Consider the following 22123-nt stretch of genomic DNA (forward strand, 5'->3'; position numbering starts at 1 on the left):
ACATGCCCGTTTGGCTTATGCATTGGTGCATGCTTGATTTTTCTCATAGCGTAATGCTCCATATTCATGGAAATGCTACCCATTTTGTAAATGCAATATGAATGCAATGATTACTATATGCAAGAGATAATGGATGGACATCGGAGGGAGCCTTCTGTCTTAAGCACTCTGTGGGGGCTTCCTCTTGGCGCCCTGACTTTGCGAGGCCACACCAGATGGTTTCTTGACCGACCCTTAATGTGTCGCTTCTGCAGGGAAAAACTTGCACCAGATGATTTGTGGGGAAGGAGACACGATGACACTTTTGAGAGACATTATCGTGATCATGTTTGGAAACTTTGAAGATTGCACCTCCCTTTTTGAACTTCCACATTTTTGTCGAAGCATGAGGGAATCTAATCAACACTGCGGAGCATTTGAACCTTGGATGAGAGCTCTTCAGAGGAATGAACTCAGGTTTTTTTTGAAGGAAATGAGACCTTTGGGTTCTTGAAGCGTAGGTGCTGGCATCTGACTGTGCTGAATGATCGGTGCTTCCTGCAAAACAAATCAAGCAAATATGCCCCAGGTATGATGGTTCTACCTCGTCCATCATCTCAAGTACTCAAAATCTTTAAGCAATTCTATTTGTTTTAGCTCATGTTCTTTTTGTAGGACTTCGATGTTAGAAATGCAATGCTTACCAAAATAATTGGACGTTTTTGTAAACAAAACAATAAAAATAATACAATGTAGGAAATTTTTTTAGTGAAAAAACTTTTTATTAATAAAAAGAAATGCCTAACATAGGCGAGTACATCAGGAAGTGGCCCCTTAAGGAGGTGGCCACCAAAAAGGAAAACAAACAGCATTTACAAACATGGCAACGTAAGAAAAGATTCCATTGGGTTCCAATCTTGCTATGCCTTGCAGATCTTCGATATTCCTTCTGCTTTGCTTTCCGAAATGGATGAATGGATTGATCCTTTGCCCTTGTGAGCCCTCCAATTGTGGTGACTAGCTATACTCGAGGATCTAATGCGCGATGCAGTCATTCGCTTTTTGTCCCTCTTTTGCCTGGACCGCCCTTTCGGGTTTTCAATCCACCAGGACCCCTTTTTTTGCCTAAGTCGCCCTTTCGGGTTTTCAACTTAGCGGGTGTACTTTATTTATTTTTAATTCTTTTGCCTGATCTCTTCCTTTTCTTTTATTTTTATATTTGATCAGGTTTATGCGAAGTATTTTTTAACTGCGTCGGCATTCACGGGAAGTGGGAAGTCTTCGCCATCCATAGTTGAGAGGATCATGGCGCCACCTGAGAAGACTTTCTTTACGACATAAGGCCCTTCGTAATTCGGAGTCCACTTTCCCCTAGGATCGTTGTGAATAGGCAGGATCTTCTTGAGCACAAGGTCACCAACTTGAAAGTGTCGAGGTCGAATCTTCTTGTCGAAGGCTCGTTTTATCTTCTTTTGATAGGCTTGCCCGTGGCATATGGCTGCTAGTCTCTTTTCATCAATGAGGTTCAGTTGATCAAATCTGGTCTGGACCCAATCAGCTTCGCTGAGCTTCACATCTGTTAATACCCTTAATGAAGGAATCTCAACCTCAACCGGAAGAATCGCTTCCATGCCATATACTAACGAGAAAGGAGTTGCCCCTGTGGAAGTACGCACCGAGGTACGATAACCATGTAAAGCAAAGGGCAACATCTCATGCCAGTCCTTATAAGTGACCACCATCTTTTGCACAATCTTCTTGATGTTTTTATTGGCCGCTTCAACTGCGCCATTCATCTTTGGCCGATACGGGGAGGAGTTATGATGCGTAATCTTGAAATTCTCGCATAATTCCTTCATCATCTTATTATTGAGGTTGGATCCATTATCAGTGATAATTCTCTCAGGAACCCCATAACGACAAATTATATGGTGCTTGATGAAGCGAGTCACTACTTGCTTGGAGACATTTGCATAAGACGCAGCTTCAACCCACTTTGTGAAGTAGTCAATAGCAACGAGGATGAAGCGATGTCCGTTAGAGGCGGTGGGCTTAATTTCCCCAATCATATCGATGCCCCACATAGCAAACGGCCAAGGAGATGTCAACACATTCAGAGGAACCGGAGGTACATGAACCCTATCTGCATACACTTGACATTTGTAACATACCACCACATGGTTGAAACAATCGTGTTCCAGGGTCGACCAATAATAACCTGCTCTCAATATTTTTCTAGCCATGGTGTGCCCACTTGCATGTGTACCAAAGGATCCTTCATGCACCTCTTGCATGATCTTTGCTGCTTCGTGCCTATCCACGCATCTGAGCAACACAGAATCAAAGTTCCTCTTGTATAACACACCTCCAGCAATGAAGAACTTGGCAGACAGTCTCTTCAAAGTTTTCCTATCTGTAAGGGAAGCACCCTCAGGATACTCTTGGGTTTCCAGAAATTTCTTAATGTCATAAAACCATGGTTTCTCATCAGGCACATTATCAATGACGCCACAGAATGCAGGTTCATCCAACCTTTTGATCACAATTGACGGCGCTTCATTGTCCCATTTGACTTTGAACATGGATGCTAAAGTGGCCAAAGCATCAGCCAAATGATTTTCTTCTCGAGGGATGTGATCGAAGGTGATCTCATCAAAGTATTGAGCCAGTTTCACCACATGTTCTCTATAGGGAATCAAGTTGGGGTGGCGTGTTTCCCAATCTCCGTTGATCTGACTAATCACCAAAGCAGAATCTCCATAAACTGCGAGATTTTTAATCCTCAAATCAATGGCCGCCTCAATACCATATATGCAAGCCTCGTATTCAGCCACATTATTAGTACAATCAAAACAAATCCTGGCCGTAAATGGAATATGAAAACCTGTTGGAGAAGTAAGCACAACCCCAATACCATTACCCAATGCATTAGAGGCACCATCGAACACGAGCGTCCATCGCGCCCCTGGTTCAGGTCCTTCCTCTTGATCTTGACTTTTGGAAGTCTCTGCCACGCACATTATATCTTCATCAGGAAACTCAAAGTACATAGACTGGTAATCGTCCACAGGTTGATGCGCAAGATAATCAGCAATTACACTACTTTTAATGGCCTTCTGAGTAGTGTATTGTATGTCATATTCTGTCAAGATCATTTGCCAACGGGCAATCCTCCCTGTCAATGCCGGTTTCTCAAATATATATTTGATTGGGTCCATCTTTGAAATCAATAAAGTGGTGTGAGTCAACATATACTGTCTCAGTCGGCGAGCAGCCCATGCCAAAGCACAGCAAGTTTTCTCGAGTAGTGAGTATCTTGATTCACAATCGGTAAACTTTTTGCTAAGGTAATAAATTGCGTGCTCTTTTCGACCGGACTCGTCATGCTGACCCAGCACACACCCCATTGAATTCTCGAGGACCGTCAGGTACATAATCAACGGTCTACCTTCCACTGGAGGCATGAGGATTGGAGGCTCTTGCAAATACTCTTTAACCTTATCAAATGCCTTTTGACAATTGTCATCCCACTTTATTGCCTGATTCTTTCTCAATAACTTGAAGATAGGTTCACACGTGGCGGCAAGGTGTGAGATGAACCTTGCAATATAATTCAACCTTCCCAGGAACCCACGAACCTGCTTCTCAGTCCTCGGCTCAGGCATCTCTTGTATAGCTTTTACCTTGGCGGGATCGACCTCGATACCCCTTTCACTTACAACGAAACCAAGCAACTTTCCCGATCTCACTCCGAAGGTACATTTATTGGGATTCAACCTTAACCTGAACTTTCTTAACCTTTCGAACAATTTCTTCAGGTGAACAAGGTGCTCCTCTTCTGTATGGGACTTTGCGATCATGTCATCCACATAGACCTCAATCTCTTTATGAATCATGTCGTGAAACAAAGTCACCATAGCTCTTTGATAGGTTGCCCCAGCATTCTTCAACCCGAATGGCATGAACTTGTAACAAAAGGTGCCCCAAGGTGTAATGAATGTTGTCTTTTCCATGTCCTCGGGTGCCATCTTTATTTGATTGTAACCAGAAAAACCGTCCATGAAGGAGAAAACCGAGAACTGAGCAGTATTATCTACCAATACATCAATGTGAGGAAGCGGGAAATCATCCTTCGGGCTCGCCCTATTCAGATCTCGATAGTCGACACACATTCGTACCTTCCCATCTTTCTTAGGTACAGGTACAATGTTGGCGACCCATGGTGGATAGACTGTTACAGCAAGAAAACCTGCATCAAACTGCTTCTGAACCTCTTCTTGGATTTTCTTGGACATATCAGGACGTGTTCTCCTGAGTTTCTGTTTGACGGGCGGAGAATTTTCTTTAAGGGGTAGCCTGTGCACAACAATATCAATATCTAATCCAGGCATATCTTCGTAAGACCATGCGAAGATATCAGAATACTCCTTCAACATTCCAATCAACTTTTCTTTCACATTCTCATTCAAAGAAGCCCCTATTTTAACCTCCCTTCTCATCTCTTCGGTGCCAAGATTCACCGTCTCAATAGGCTCTTGATGTGGCTCGATCACTTTCTCTTCTTGTTTCAACAATCTGGCCAACTCATCAGGCAATTCACAATCTTCTTCATCCCCTTCTTCAGCGGTGTAGATAGGATTGTCAAAGTCATAACGAGGCATAGCAAGATCGTTACCAACAGAATCTGGAGGAGAAGTGGATCTGCATGAATTATGATTTATGCTTTATTTTAGAGTGGAGGGAAGATGATGAATAAGAAACGTTGCCATTTTTATTTTTTTTATTAATTATAAATGTAAAAGTAAAAAAATGAAAGACAGGGAACAAAATATTTGAATGCAAAAACGTCCTTTTATTAATGATTTTAACATTGAAAAACAACAAATGAGGCCCTACATATGTTCACTGTGTCTTGGGCAGAACACAGGAATTATTGCATGATAAACAAAAACAAACAGTATTACTTTTGATCAAGAGCAATTGAGATGATGTCTTCAGATGACCAGTTGAGAAGCTTCTGTCCCGGGACACACGGCTTGATCCATTCTTCAATGTCATAATCACTATCCATATCATCATCAGCAGCGCAAATATGATCCTTGACGATGCCAGCACTAGAGAACTTGATCGGAACGAAGGTTCCGGGCTTCTTGGAGGCCTCATTAGATGAACTCTGACCCAACTGATATCCAATCCCACATTTATCCTTCTTGATTGGTAGATCCAAGACTCGGCCCCATCCTTCGGGATGACCAGATTCAACCACAGCTTTAGCTTCCTTTAGTGAAGACATGGGAGCCTCCAACTTCTTATTGTCAACATAAGGGATCTTGATAGTCTGGACAGCCTCAAAGGCTTGGCAAGGCGTCTCGTGGACCTCTCCTTCCACATCAATATACCTGAAGGACGCAAGATGGCTTACCACGTGTTCTTCCTCCCCACATATTGTGACTATCTTTCCTTGAGTCGCGAATTTGAGTTTCTGATGCAATGTGGAAGTCACGGCCCCAGCAGCATGGATCCATGGACGTCCCAGGAGACAACTGTAAGACGGGTGGATATCCATCACAAAGAAGGTAATAGTGAAAAGCTGAGGGCCTATCATTATTGGCAAGTCAACCTCCCCAAATACTGATCTCTTTGACCCATCAAAGGCTCTCAATGTCAATTCACTCGGTCTTATCTCGACACCAGAATAATCCAGCCTCATCAAAGACGACTTCGGTAATACATTCAGAGAAGATCCATTATCCACGAGAACACGAGATAACATAGTCCCTTTACATTCCACTGATATATGCAAAGCTCTATTGTGGTTTCTACCTTCGGAGGGCAAGTCTGCATCAGTGAATCCCAATCCATTACCAGCATTGATGTTTGACACCACCCCTTCAAGTTGATTCACTGAGATCTCTGGAGGGACGAAAGCAGTGCTTAAAAGTCTCAACAAAGCGTTTCGATGTGTCTCCGAACACAAGAGCAACTGCAAGATCGAAATCTTTGATTGAGTTTGACTCAGTTGATCAACCACTTTATACTCACTTTTCTTGATAATCTTTAGGAACTCTTCCATCTCTTTGGCCACAGTATCTTCAGAGTTAGAGCTTTGCCCCGGATCCACCGTATCTTCTACCACTCTTTTCCCTTTTGCTTTAGCTAAAGCTTCTGCATTGTCATCGCGAGTATTCTGGGGAGGATTGAAAATACGGCCACTTCTCGTCATTCTTCCAATGCCCACAACATAGTCAACATCTTCTTTCTCAACCGGAGCTTTAACCTCATACTTGGCCCCTTGGTAAAAAACTTCTCCCCCATAGTTCCAAGGGATTGCTTTTTCACTGTTATATGGGACAGGACCAGGGAGTGTGATAACCAAAGGAGGTGCTATGGCAGGAATTGGAATCTTGGCAGGAGTATACGGGATGGATGCCACATTAACTTCGTTTTCAACCATTTCAGGACGTCGCACATGTTCAAACTGTAGATACCCACTATCTATCAACTGTTGAATACCCCTTTTCACCTTATCGCAAACTGAGGAAATGGCCATACAATCAATACAACATTCTCCACAACCAGAGTATAAACCCATCTTCAATAATTCCTTCTTCAATAAGGGCAACAGAGAGCCCAATGCGATCACATCCTTGACTAGGCGAGTATCTTCAACAACCTCAATAGCATTTGCCGCGTGAGCTCCATGGGGAGGCATAGGATTCTGAACAACATTAGGTCCTTGAGTAGGAGTAAACTCGATGGCTTTAGAGTCGAGAAGATCCTGGACTTTATGCTTCAATGCCTTGCAGTTTTCAATATTATGTCCAGGTGACCCAGAGTGGAACTCACATCTTGCATTGGCATCCCAACCAGGAGGCAACTTAGCAGGAGTGGCCAAGGTCCTCAATTGGACCAAATTCAAATCGAGGAGGTATGGCAACACTTGTGCATATGTCATCGGGATCGGATCGAAAGCCCTTTCTGGAAATTTCGGCCTTTGTTGATACTGACGCGACGGATACCCTTGTTGTTGACGTTGGAAGGGAGCATTCGGGATAGTCACAGCGGCTACTTGTTGATGAGCCTGATTTCTGCCACCACCATAGTAAGCAGCACTAGTCTCACCTTCCCTTTTCTTGGCAAACCCATTGTATGGCTTCTTTCCACCAGCCCAAGAGGAGGAACTAGCAGCACTTGGATTCTGTATTCTGCCAGCCTTAATCCCACTTTCAATTCGTTCACCAATCATGACCAACTCGGCGAAACTCGAGGATGCAGAGCAAGCGGAGTAGTATTGGCCCTCCAGAGTGTTGGTGAACATGTCCATCATCTCTCTTTCCAGCATAGGTGGTTAGACTCTAGCCGCCAACTCGCGCCATTTCTGTGCATATTCTTTGAAGGACTCATTAGCTTTCTGGGCAAGATTCTGTAACTGAGTACGGTTCGGTGCCATATCAACATTATACTGATACTGTTTTATGAAAGCATCGACTAGGTCCCTCCAACTTCGGATATTAGCTCTCTCCAATCTCATATACCATTCCAAGGATGCCCCAGTCAGGCTATCTTGGAAGAAGTGCATCAACAGTCCTTCGTCCTCAGAGTATACATGCATTTTGCGAAAGTAAGCTCGGACATGTGTCTTAGGACAGGTATTCCCCTTGTATTTCTCAAAATCAGGTACTTTGAACTTTGGTGGCACACGGACGCCAGGAACTAAACCCAAGTCATTGATATCCATACCCAGTCCTTGGCCTTCCATTGCCCTCATCCTTTCTTCCAGACCTCTAAACATTCTTCCAGCATCATGTGGAAATCCCCATTCACTTTCAGGAAACAAGTCCTCATGTCGGTCCTCTTCCAACACGGGGATAGCAGCAGCCCTTCTGATTTGTTGTGTGGGTTGTCCTTCAGGAGTAGGCTGGGGAGGCCCACGAGGATTACCTTGATTAGCAGGAGGAATTACACCAGGTCCTCCGATCACAGGCTCACCACTGACACGAATATCAGCAGGATTTCTTTGCGGGGGGTCCGCAACAACCTGAGCAACTGTGTCCATCCTGATTCTGAGCTCTTCTTGGCGATCAGCCATGTTTTGCATGACTTCCATGAACTGAGCCATCTGAGCAGTGACCTGAGTTCTCATCTGGATAAGATCGTCCCTTAACTGATCCATTTGCAGTGAATGATTAGCCCTTGTGTAGTAGTGTTTACGGTGATTTCCGGTAAACAACCGCTAGTCTTCCAAACTATAATAAATATGATTTGGTTACTCGCAGGATCGACTAGATTGATCCTAAGACACATAGCCAAGAAGATTGTCATCAACGTTCATTCGAACCATATTCATTATTTGTCTTCTTCAATAAGCGTCGTTCGATTAAAGAACAAATAGTCTTGATAATCACTTTGTTACATATAAATGTGACTTCAACGAAAAGATAAGTAACATAACATAAAAAATTAAAAGGACTATTGAAACGTAAAGAATCTTAAACTGCAGAAATGTAAAAGACTTTGAAAGTAAATAACATGAAAGTAATTCGAAAGTAAATGACGTTAAAGTAAAGATACAGAAATGTAAATGGCAAGAAGTAAACGAAATGCAGTAATTCTGGAAAATATTTAAAAACAAAAGATAATACACATGTATTAAAATGGTGGTGTCATACGTACATTTTCTCAGCGAACTCTTTCTCTTAACGCTTGATACTTGAGTAAATATGTGAGTGATTTGTACAAAATGAACACACGGAATCCTAACATTAAGACTCCTATTTATACTAGTTTCGACCTTAACGGTCCTATACTAATCTGCTGCCACGTTTCTCATAAGGACTTCTAGCGATGCCATCTGTTACTTGGACAGTTACGAAACCGTCTTCGAATTTCAAATCTTCCCGCCTGAGTCTGTCTTCGACGCGTGGCAGTGTATTAAACAAACACTACGAAAAAACACGCTAAGTAGTAATACTTGAATATATTTACAAATTTGTCTAAGTCCCCGAAGACACATACTTTTCACTAGCTTTCAGTATTCATTATCTTCATAGTGAACTTAGAAATCTTTACTCTCGAAGCATGACCATCAGTAGCCATTCTTTTATTTTTAAGGGATGGCCATCAGTAACCATCTTTCCTTCGATTTTCTACTTCTTCGAAGGATAAATAATATAAAACGAAATCTTCAGCTAACAAATTGCCCCCAATAAATGCCTGTTTCGAGAGTCAACAGAAATAGGCGTTTCTTGTCATTATAAGATTTCGTTCTTTATTGATCTTTGAGAGTTCCAAGACTGCTGACTAACGTCATAATCATTGATGACCCTGTTTCCGAAACGTCTTGTCATTTTCAAAGATGTCTTCTCATAACTTACATTCCCACGTTTTAACCTTACTTCTTGATCATTACTCCTACATACTAGGAGTGAAGCTAACTTTATTCGACCGCCGTTGGATTAAATCACCAGCCGCCACGTGTTCTTTGGATTTTACCCAAAAGATTTAAAAAGGGTTTCCGTTAAACCTTTAAATACTTGGTCTTGCACTTCTACACAACCTTTCATTCCTATTTCTTCATTTTCTTCAAAAAATCAAACATCTTCAATTTCTTCAAAATCTCGTTCTCTTAATCAGAAATTTCTCTATGGCTTCATCTTCAAATGTTCTTCAACCTGCTCTGAAGCTCCAATCAACAACACGGTCTGGAGAACAAGAGTACATTCAAAACCCTAACACCGAAGAAATACGCGCTATTTACGCTTCCCAGGTAATCATTCCCTTTGAACTTTCTGGAAAATCTCTCGCTTTTATGGGTCCATTACCAGGTGAAAATATCCCATCTCTGAATAAATTCTTCCCTGCCTATTACAAGACTAGACCATTAGTTAGCAAAATTAAGATAGATGAAGATGGCTGTTCTCCCTCAGGAAAATCTGCTAACATGGAAGAAACTCCAACTGTAACTCCTTTAGCTTTAGCGAAAATTAGGGTAAACTATATGACCAACTCTGTAAAAGTGTTTAGGTCAATTCCCTTGGCCAAGGATCCTGATTTGTACTATGCCTGGTTAGAAAAAGTAGAGAAACAGAAAGAATCCTTCTGGAAATCGTTAGGAATATACGATTTGATTCAACTGTCAAAGACAGGCTTAGAATACAACCAACCCATGTTAGTAGCAGCGGTTCACTTTTGGGATGCTTCTCACAACACTTTCCATCTCCCCTGTGGAATGGTTACCCCTACTCTTTTTGATGTGGCTGCGATTACAGGACTTCGACCAACTGGCGAAACCTTCGATCCTAACGAAATGGATAATGATACTATTGGTTTTAATGACTCACAAGTCACTTATACTGCATTCATCCAGAAGCATCATATTACCACCGAAACGGCAGTATCCGATGAAGAACATATTGCTTTTCTAGCGCTATGGCTTTCACGATGTGCCTTCTGCTCAAGATCTATTCAAGTTGCAAAGAGATACCTTTGCATGGCTAATCAGTTGCATGCTGGAAAAAAGCTCAACCTCAGCCAACTGCTTTTAGGGTCTCTTTATGAAAACCTCAGCGAAGCTGCAACCCTCACCAAGAATTTCAAATCCGGTAGTTTACTTTATGCTGGCCCTTTCTGGCTATTACAACTGTGGCTTAATGCTACATTCGAAACTCATCTTCCCTTTCGAGGAAACGTCAATGAGGAGGATAGCAAAATCAAGAATCGAACTATAGAAGGGACCAGGTTAGCTTACCTAACTCCAAAAGAAGAAATTGGAAAGCTTCGTGAACACTTCTTGGCGTATTCAATGATGTTTGCCCGGCGTAACCAGTTCGATCCTTCTATGGCCCCCTTTGTACACAGAACAATAGGTCCTGAATGGTTTACTCGAAAATTTCCATCAACATCTCAGGATCAACAAACTGAGTCTATGGAAATTTGGGAAGCCTTTCTGACTCCAAGGTTATTTTCCCATCGTCTTCGACCATCAAAAGGTCAATGCATTCTCATGTGCTACCAACCAAATTTGGTCTCAAGACAGTTTGGGTTGGTTCAAATAAAACCCAAGTGTTTATATGAGAAAAGAAACCATATGTGTTTCCATACCTTGTACTTGACTGAAGAAGAATGTAAAACAAAAATCAACAAATATGTTGGCACCACGAAACTTCCTCCTGTCTCTTTCGAACCTGCTTTTTATTCTACACCAGACTTCCATCAATGGTGGACGGATTATTATAGCTCCCAAATCTTTGATGCTGATAGCCTTGCTCAAGAACTAACTGCAGCTTTTACTGATGTGCAGGAGAATTTTCAAAAAGGTACTTCAACTCATATTAAAGAAATCCAAGCTTTTCAAAAATTCTTTGAAACTATCTACAGGCCTGATGATCTTAGTCGGACCGTTCGTGAGGCTGTAGTCATTTTGCGCGAAAAGTTTTCCGCCAAACTGGATAAGTTGAAGTTGCCCTCGTATGTTCGACCAGAACTACGTTATGAAGTGGCTTTCAAACTTAATCCTCCAAAATTCCCTCCACTACCAAGTGCTGATTTTGGTGTGGCTCTAAGTCCTCCTTTCCCAGACTGGTTCGTGTGTGGGAATGCTCTCAAAATTCTTCGAGAGAGTACCAAAAAACGCGCTGAACGAGTGGTTCCGACTAAGCATACCTTGGATACTTTCAAAGGACATCTTCATATAGATCTTAAACATGTTCGTGTCCTGACCCCAATACCTGAAGGTTTGGATTAAGACAATCTTTTCGACTGACTTTCCTTTTCTTTGCTGATATACTGATTTCAGTTTCAACTACAGCTGTTGCACGAAGGAGGAAGATCAAGGAAGCTTCTGCCCAAAAAGATTCTGGGACATCTAAGAGCAACAAACCAAGTGAAAGTGATTCCATCGTTACTGACAAGAAGCCCATGGTACGTACTCATCTCATATTCTTGATTTTGTACAATCTGTGAGTAGTATCCTTCTTACTTATCGTCTATTTGCCAGAGCTCGAAACCCCCAACAGGTTCGAAGCGAAAAGCTTCCTCGACATCTGCCTCAGATGGCGAAGATAAATCTCCTCCCCAAACTAGACAAGGACACAAGAAGAGACAAAAAGCTGTTACCCCTTCAAGAAAAGGGAAAAGGACAAGCCCCTCTAAAACTGTTTCTCCTGGTGGTAAGGCGTCCTCTGAAGAGTCTCCTCTGAAAACTGCTAGTAATGCTTTCGTTGTGGAAAGTCATAATTCAAGTCCAGACAGTATCCCAACCAAGGTATTTGGGTTCCACCCCACATATTATCTTATGATCTTAACCAAATAATTAAACTGTCATTTACCTGGTTATTGCAGGAAGACGCTGGCACTGCCACTTCAGGTTTCAAGGACCATGGCTTTACCATTAATGTTGACAAACTTTACGGTAATTGTCAAACTTTAACTTTCGTAAACCCCTCAAAGGCTTATCTTTATGACTAACTTTGATCTATTTAACATAGGTACATCTCAAAATCAAACCCATGTTCTCTCGCCAGTCTTTGAAGATGTTAGGCCAATTGCTACCATATTGCCTAATGAACCAGTCGAAGAAAGTCACTCTACTGACGAATCCCCACCTACTCATCAAGACAAAATTTTGGAAGAAGATCACCCATTCTCAGGCAGTGACAATGTGAACCCCCAAACACATGACAGTGAAGATACTGCGTCGGAGCAAGATGCTATGGAAGAAATCTCTCAACCAGAAAAACAAGATCCTCAAGAGACTTCGACTCTTGATACGAAAACCATTCGTGAGACAACTTCGACGCTTGCCCCCGTGAGGCCTACTCCTTTGGAGCTGGAACAACTTAAGCAAACTGATCCTCTTAGTTTCTTAAAGGCCATCATGGATGTGAATACTTCTTCGCCTTCGGAACTTAATGTTTCTCCAGCTGCAACTGTAGAATCTAGTGACAAAGAAGATATTCCTAGCCTCCTCCGACAAATAAAAGAGAGATTCTTTGGGGTCAATCTTGTAGACGTCCTTAACCGGGAACCTATTAAGAGTCACAACTTAAATCAACTTCTAAAGAAGGTAGATTTGCTTCAAGTTTCCACAGAAGTTTCAGAGGTAATTGTTCTGTTAGGCTCTCTACTCGAGCAACTCCAGGCCAACATTCTTCGAAAGCAAAATGTCGAAAAAGAGCTATCTGAGACAAAGGCCTCTCATGACTCTTCATGGAACTTTGCTGTGGACGCAACGAAACAAGGTGAGGCCCTCAAGCTCAAACATTCAGAAAATCAGAAGGCCTTTGATGATTATGAGAAGAACATCAACTCCTGGAAACAAGAGATAAAGGCACTCGAGGACAAGATAAAAGAAGCTGAACATTGTCAGGCAGCCATACAAAAATCTAACCAACAAGATTTGCTCGAAGTGGTGCAGTCGGGAATTAGACATTTCGAGACTGCACAGAAATTAGTGCCAAAAATCGAAGGATTGAAGAAACAACGGGCACTAATCGAGCTTCGTATGTCTTCGTGGGAGACTCAATACTTGAAGATCAAAACGGATCTCCCTGAGGATTTTAACTAGATGTTTTCAATCCTGTTACTTATTGCATCTTTATTTTGTAATCGAAACTACTGTAGACTCATAATATTTGTATGCTTGACTCCCATCTATATCTATAACGTTTGCCAGCATTACTTTTAGCGAATCTAAACATTTCTGCCAAAATATATCTTTAGATTCTCTACAGTGCTTTTTATTTAATGCAACGTGTAGAATCCTGAACATCTTTCGCAGCATCCTTGCCTCTAGACTTGACGTTTCCCCTTCTCTAGCCATAATCATTATTAAACAGTGACGTCACTTTCTCCAAAACGTCGGTTTAAGACGTGCGTGCATCCGTTTCATGATTACTTTTCAACTTCCAAGGGCGGGAAACGACGGAAGCCATAACTTCTTTCTTTGGAAAACCAACCGCAGTCCAATCACTCATTAACAATTAAAAACCACCCTTCAGTATTCCCAGTCTATATAAAGGGTCAAATATTGTCTTCACTTCTTCATTCATGCATTTTCTCTCCAAACCAAACACAGAAAAAAGAAAAGACACAACTTCTTTCTCAGAACACCTCTCTTATCTTGCAATGGCTGAACCTCTCTTCTTTAACGACATCAAAGCCCTCATCAGAGGCGAGTTCAGACTCTCTGAGGATGAACTTGTTCGTCATTTCATCAACATCGAAACCCTCTTTGTCAACCAAGAACTGGACTTCTATTTTGAAGAAGTCTTGGAGGGTGCTATTTATCCCAACATGGTGGCAGAATTCTGGATGAATGCGTCTTTACGCATAGATCCTGAAGGTAGGACCACCATTGATTCTGAAATTCGACACGCTCGTCTCAGCATTACTCCCACCACTATTGCCAACCTAATAAGATGCAATAACTCTGGTGAAACTTTTGATGACAATAGTTTCAGCATGACTACTCATCTCATGTTGAGAACTCTTATGGACAATGATCGCTTCAGTGCCAAAGTCATCAGGATCTGGCACCAGATGCTCGTGGGGAACTTCCAACCTCGGCGGATCAATGAAAACAACATCATGGTTGAAGACTTGGAGTTCATCCTCTGTGGTCTTCGAGGGAGGAAAATTAACATTCCTTTAATGATCTTTAAAGGACTTGTTAAAGCTGTCTCTGCCGGTGTTGATCGTCGGGGGAGTGTGACTTGTCTTCCCTACGGGAGACTCCTCAGTTATATTTTCCTGAAGAAAGGTGTAGTGAGGCGGATGCGAGGCTCTGGAGCCACGGATATGTTCGAAGCTGAACCTTCGCCTGTGCTGTCCTTGGAAGGCTTGGACCAAAGGATCAACTAACTAGTTTTTTCCTTAGGGTTTTTTTTTATTTATATGCCCTCTTTTTCTCTTTTTTTTTTTTTTTTTGTAATCTTGGACCCTGTTCTTTGGATCCCTTGTAATGCATGTACTTCTATGCTTTTAAAATGAAAAACACTTTTAGCGTCTCCTTAGACTCTTTTCCTTCCATTTAAAACTTATTCTGTTCGCAAAGCCATTTTGATCAACGTAGCGTATATGTTTTGACACATGCCTGACCATTTTGGCTTTTCGTAGTACCCTGAGTATCTACGTTTTTGCAATCCTTACTTCGTACATACTTGGTTTATATCTCTTCAAATATTTCCCGTTTACTCTTAAGATCCTACGATCTTCTGCTAATTCTTCAATTTCGTAAGCATTGTTCGAGAATACTTTCAAGATTCGAAAGGGTCCTTCCCAATGTGGGGACCATTTACCAAGTGCCTGACTCTTTCGATCTATAGGTAAAATAACTTTCCAAACTAAGTCATTATTAACAAAAGTTTTACCTTTCACCTTTTTATTATATGCTTTGGATACTCTTTCCTTTTGCCTTTTTATCATTTCCAGTGCTCGAAGTCTGTCTTTGTCCAAATCTACTAACTCATTCATCATTAACTCCCAGTATACGTTGGGAAGAATGTCTGCTTGTCTTTGTATTCTTACTGATTGCAAACATATCTCAATTGGGAGTACTGCATCATGTCCAAACGTCAACTGGAAAGGAGTTGTATTTGTGGCTTCTTTTGGAGATGTCCGACAAGCCCAGAGCGCTTGATCTAAGGTCTTATGCCAATTCTTAGGTTTCTTTCCCACATGTTTCTTAATAAGGCCAATTATTACTTTATTTGCTGCTTCAACCTGTCCATTTGCTTGGGCGTAATAAGGTGTAGAAGTAAATAACTTGAAACCTATTTCTCTGGCAAAATCTTGCATTTTTCGTCCAGTAAAGACTGATCCCTGATCAGTTGTTATACTTTCTGGGATTCCAAACCTATATATAATGTGTTTCTGAATAAACTCAATCACAGCCTCTTGGTCCATATTTGCCAGTGGTATTGCTTCGACCTATTTTGTGAAATAGTCTATTCCTACCAAAATGTACCTTTGACCTTTAGATGACTTGGGGTGAATTTCTCCAATCAAATCTAATGCCCATCCCCTGAAAGGCCATGGTTTTACTATCGTACTTAATTCGTTTGCTGGAGCGTGTTGGATACCTGCATGTTCTTGGCACTCTTGGCACCCTTTCGCAAACTCTATGCAATCCTTTAACATCGAAGGCCAATACATCCCATAACGAAACAAGAGCCATTTCATTTTGTGCCCTGCTTGATGTGCACCACATGCCCCACTATGTACGTTCGACAGAGCTAAATATGCTTCTGCTTCACCCAAGCATTTCAACAATACCCCTTCAGGAGTTTTCTTGAATAATTCATTTCCCATCAAAAAATATGACAATGCTCTATACTTGATTCTCCTGTCTGTATCCGTCGAAGGGTTTTTTAGGTAGCTAATAATTGGACTCCTCCAATCTGTGTCTGCCAACGAGTCTATATTTAGTACTTCGAATTGTTCTTTGCTGGCATAACCCAATTGTGAGTTCTCTAGATCACTTGGCAAAAGTTTAGTAAACATTGCTCTTCCTCTTACTTCAATCAATTCCTCCAACTTTTCTTTTGATACTTTATATCCTGAAGGTAATTGTGCCAAGTCGTTTGCTTCCTGGTTATTCACCCTTGATACGTGTTTTAATTCCACATATTCGAATTTCTTGAGTAGCCTATTTGCGATGACAAAATACATGATCAAATTCTCTTTGATACACTTGTACTCCTTTGTCAATTGTTTGATGACCAATTCGGAGTCTCCTTTAATTTCGACTCTGGTTGCCCCCAATTCTAACAAAGCCTCAAGTCCAGCAATTAATGCTTCGTATTCAGCTTCATTGTTGGAGCATAATGGACCTTCGATTTTAAACTTGAGCTTTGTTGGAATTCCATCAGGAGAAATTATCAATATTCCAACCCCAGTACCTTCTCTATGCGTTGAACCATCGAAGTATAACTTCCAAGGTTTTAAGTCCACATAATGCTGATGATTCTCAACCACCGCATGGTCGACAATGAAGTCTGACACAATCTGACCTTTCATTGCCTTGAGAGGCTGAAATATTAATGAATATTCAGTAAGGGCCAAAGCCCATTTGCCAATTCGACTATGTAATATTGGCTTAGATAACATATGTTTAACAACATCACAATGAGATGAAACGTAAACATCAACTGGCTTTATATAATACTTAAGTTTGATACAGGAGAAATACAAACAAAGGCAGAGTTTTTCTATATCATCATTGAGTACTCTACTTAAGTAATAAATGGCTCTCTCGATGCCATTCTCATCCTCCTGGGCAAGCATGCTGCCTATTGTTTTATCTGATGCTGAAATGTATAGGCGCATGTGCTTCTTCCCATTTGGGGAAGACAGAATTGGTGGACAAGTCAAGTATTGCTTTATCTGATCGAAAGCTTCTTGATGTTCAGCACGCCATTCGAATTTTCCTTGCTTGAGCCGAAGTAGAGGTGAGAAAACTTGCGTGCGTCCACTCAAGTTAGAGATAAATCTCCTTAAGAAATTTATCTTGCCCAATAATGATTGTAGTTCTTTCTTCGTGGATGGGGACTTGGTTTCCCTAATGGCTTTCGTCTTGTTCTGGTTAATTTCTATCCCTTTTTTGTGGACTACGAACCCCAAGAAATCACCTGCCTGCACAAAGAAAGCACATTTAAGGGGGTTCATCTTCAAGCCATATTTCCTCATTCTTTCGAATGATTGGCTCAGATGATCGAGATGACTCATACCCGAGGTAGATTTTACCACAATGTCATCTATATACACTTGCATGAATGTTTCTATAAAGTCATGAAATATAGAATTCATTGCTCTTTGATAAGTTGCCCCAGCATTTTTTAAGCCAAAAGGCATCACAACCCATTCGTAAGTGCCTATTGCCCCTGGGCAACGAAATGCTGTCTTGGATACATCATCTTCTACTATAAAAATTTGATTGTATCCCGAATACCCATCCAACATGCTCAAATACTCAAAACCTGCGGCTGAGTCTACTAACATTTCTGCTATAGGCATGGGATACTCGTCTTTAGGAGTAGCTGCATTAAGGTCACGAAAGTCTATGCATACTCTTAATGAGCCATTCTTTTTAATTACAGGTACTATATTAGCAATCCACTCAACATACCTTGTAGTTTGGATAAACTTGCAACGTAAGAGTCTTTCGACCTCTGCTTTAATCTTCGAGTGAATCTCTGGCGCGAATCTTCTGGGAGTTTGCTTTATGGGCTTCTTCCCTTCTTTTATTGGTAATTTTAGTTCGACTAAATCCCTTCCTAGACCAGGCATCTCATCATAGTCCCAAGCAAAACAATCTCTATTTTCTTTCAGCATTTTGATGACCGTTGCTTTCAATTCTGGTTCTAGTTTCGCGCTGATATATGTTATCCTTTTTTGATCATTGTCTCCAAGATTTACTTCTTCAAGTGGATCTTGGGCCAACATCTTTATATTCGACGCCATTGGGTCTTTTTCGAACCCCAAAGGTTCCTCGTCGTATATTGCATCCAGCCTTTGGTTTGGTTCTTCTCTTATGATCTCTTCGTCTGGAGTCGTGTGTTCAGGGAGTTCGAAACTCGCACGTATCTCCAATTCTGTTATTCCTTCTTTGGTTAAAACTGCATCTATCTTTGTATCTGATAGTTCGGCTTCGAGAGCCGCCTTCCTTTTGTTCTCGGCCACATAGGCCGAAATCTTTTCGAAGAACGAAGACTCAGACATGATTAATGTCATCGTCCCAGCCTGTTGGCCGTACTGTCGGATAATTCTCCAATGGTGCTGTATCTGGTGGACCATCCATGATCTCTCTATCCCATTGGAATCCATTTGGGTGTAAAGTTAAATAGTATAATGCATTTTTATTTGGGGTATACATTTCTTCTGCAGCATGACAAGGGCCTATGTTTGCCAGGTTCCTGTCGAAGTTGGTTTTGTTCACCTGGTTGACCTCAGCCATGTAGTAACTCTGATCACCTTCGATATTCTCCACTATACCATATTCTCTCCAAATTGTCACCCTCTGATGCATTGTTGAGGGCACAGCTGCTACCCCATGAATCCATTCCCTACCAAGCAAAAGATTGTAGTTTGCCTTTGCTGGTATAACCATGAACATGGTTGGCCTGGTAACTGAGCCTACTGTCAAATTGACTTGAACAACTCCCAGTGTTTGTCCTATTTTGCCTTCGTAGTTAGATAAAACCATGTTATGTGGCCTTATATCCGTATCGAACATACCAATTCTTTTTAGCATGTATTGAGGCATTAGGTTCACTGCTGCTCCCCCATCAACTAGGACTTTATTAATGCCAACGTTCTCAATCTTAGCCCTGATATAGAGTGGCTTCAAATGATTTCGCATACCCTCATCAGGCCTTTCGAAGAAAGCATTCTGTTCTTCTACTGCACCATTATTCAGCACATAGTAACACACAGGTTTGTGTTTTGTCATTTCTTCGATATCAGCCTCTTCACAGTCTTCTACTTTAGTTTCCTGATTAAACTCGTGAGGGAGTACAGAAACAACATTGCAATTCAAGTTTATAGATGACACTCCATCAGAATCAAAATCATTTGTCATTCTATCCTCTTCTTTCCAAGAATTTGAACGCATCTTTTCTTCTTCATCCAAGAGTTTTTCAGCTTCGAATAATCTGCGTTCCACCGGAGGTTTGTTTGACTTTGCCCCCTGGTATGGGACTTGGTTGCTACTAGATTCTCCAGCTTCTCTTGGCCTGTATTCCTTCTGAGCCTTTTTTATTCTCTGATGCCTTCTCCACTGGGACCGAGACATAGGATTTTTTCCTTTATAATTCTCCAATCGGTACGCCTCTCGATTTGGTCTTTGAAATTGTTTCCTATATGCCATTGCAGTTCTACCACCTTGGTCCCAACTTCGCCATTTGTTGGTTCTTGCATCAACTTGCACCCACCTATCTCTTGGCGCATCTGCAGGGATTCTGAAAGTTACCCTTCGAGTTCTGGGGTGTGGGCTATCAGGCCTCTTTGTTGGAGTCCATATGTCGAAACCGTACAGGTTAGGACGTAACCCCTGAGTTTCTTGATTCATGTAGCAATACACACGTTCGAACGATCGTGCTAGCATTTCGTCATAGACTGCCCCACATCTTGGGCAGAGAGCAACTTCAGTGTTTTCTTTGTGGCATCTGACCAAAAATCCTACCAAGCTTTCCTCCATCTTTGGGTATAGTTGTAGCAGGGGATTTGGCTCTCTTCCTGGGTGTTCCCACCTTTCGCGTCGAACCCTTTCGAAGTTGGCTTCGACCCTTCGATTTAGCATGATCGAACACCTTGGACACATCCATTGCTTACCACCATTTCTCTCGTGGCAATTCCAGAGATATTCTTTGAGGCTTTCGGTTCTTGGAGGAACTTCGATGCCCCCACTTCGCTTCGTCAACCATGTCTCTAGTTCGCCAAATTCAGACACTGGTCGTCTGGCGCTGACCATGTTAATCACTGCTGGAGGAACTTCAGAGATCTGGATTTTTTGGAGTTTCATCCTGAGGTCTTCAGTGGCCTCACTGTTTTCTTCCTTCGATGCTTCGGTTATTTCTGTCTTGGAAGATTCTTCAACAACAGTGTTGAAGACTATTTCACCTTTTAGGCTTTCAGTAGCCTGCTTTCCATTGAACATTGCTTTAGTCTCCACAACCTCAACTTCAGAGGCCTCCACCATGTTGATATCTTCTACCTCGCAGAGGCTAGCGTCAGCAATGTTTAGGGGATTGGTATCGACCCTCATATGACTCTTGGTCTTGTCAGAAAACTTCAACCTTCCATCATTGAGAGCATTTTGAATTAGATCCCTGAAAAGAAAACATTGAGAAGTTTTATGGCCTAAAAACCCATGATATTTACAAAAACCTCTTTTCTTCCGTTGTTCCAACGGAGGAATTTTTGAATTTGGAGGTAGTATCATTTGGCCATCTTTTACCAATAAATCAAATATTTCATCACACTTGGTAATGTCGAATGTATAAGTTTTCTTAGGGAACCTATCATTCTTATCGTTTTCTACTGGGTTTTTTCCATTGGCAGGATTTAGCAATTTACAGGCGTAAGGTGGCGCTTCTTTCAATTCAGCTAAATCTATTTCGACTTCTTCAGGGCTATACGAGTCATTGAAAGACTCATCATCAGCGTCCTCGGCTTCGACGTACGCTACTCTCTCTTTCTTATAACTTTTATTCGCCCTAACTTTTTCTGCCTTCAGTCGTTCGACTTGTCGAACCCTGTCTGCTAATTGGGCCATGTCCCTGAGGTATTGGGTATCTAATTTCTTTCTTATTGAATAATCTAGACCACCTGCAGCCATTTCAACAAGTTCATGCTCTGGGACTGTTGTAAAACACCTTGATTTCAACAAACGGAACCTATTTAAATAATCATCAATTGTTTCTGTGAATTTTCTTTCAACACTGGCCAATTCTTTCAAACTTATCTTCGTTTGACCCATGTAGAATTGCTCATGGAAAAGCCTTTCCAAGTATGCCCATGCATCTATCGAATTTGGTGGCAAAGTAGTAAACCAAATGAAGGCATTTTTTGTCAGCGAACTAGGGAAATATTTGATCCTTAAATCCTCGTTTCCCGCTAAGTCTCCTGCTTCTGTCAAATATCTAGCAATATGTTCCACCGTTGACTCATTAGTTTCGCCTGAAAATTTTGTAAATTTGGGTACCTTAGTGCCCCTAGGCAATTCTGTCTGCATGATATAATCTGATATAGGGGATGTATAGTTTGGACGTCTAAGTCCGGTACTAAGGCCATTATTAGCCATAACCCTTTCTATCATGGCAGTTAAGTTATTTTCTGTAGCCAGATTTTCTCTTCTGACTCTTTGAACAACCTCATCTGGGTGTTCGTTCCTACCCACAATCCTTAATCTGGGTTGCTCCTCCTCCGTTTCTTGTCGAACGGGGACGGTTCTTTGATTTGAAGCTTCTAAGTTAATTATTGGAGTTCCTTCGAACATCTCTGTTCTTCGTGAGGGGCCTACATCCCTAGTGGCTGTCCTAGATGACGGAACTATGTCTTGTACACGTTCTAAAATGGGCCTCTCTTCTTGATTCGAAGGCTGTTTGTCTTTCCTTTTAGGTGGTGTTATTCCCATGAATTCTGCCAT

General features: G+C 41.6%; 1 pseudogene; it reads right to left on the minus strand.

Annotated features, from left to right (window-relative positions):
- Positions 1 to 1208: 1208 nt before the first annotated feature.
- Positions 1209 to 8152, minus strand: LOC131642598 (uncharacterized; annotated as a pseudogene).
- Between the last annotated feature and the right edge of the window lie 13971 nt (positions 8153 to 22123).

This window comes from Vicia villosa, unplaced genomic scaffold (assembly GCF_029867415.1).
Source record: "Vicia villosa cultivar HV-30 ecotype Madison, WI unplaced genomic scaffold, Vvil1.0 ctg.005397F_1_1, whole genome shotgun sequence".
NCBI classification, from domain to species: Eukaryota; Viridiplantae; Streptophyta; class Magnoliopsida; order Fabales; family Fabaceae; genus Vicia; species Vicia villosa.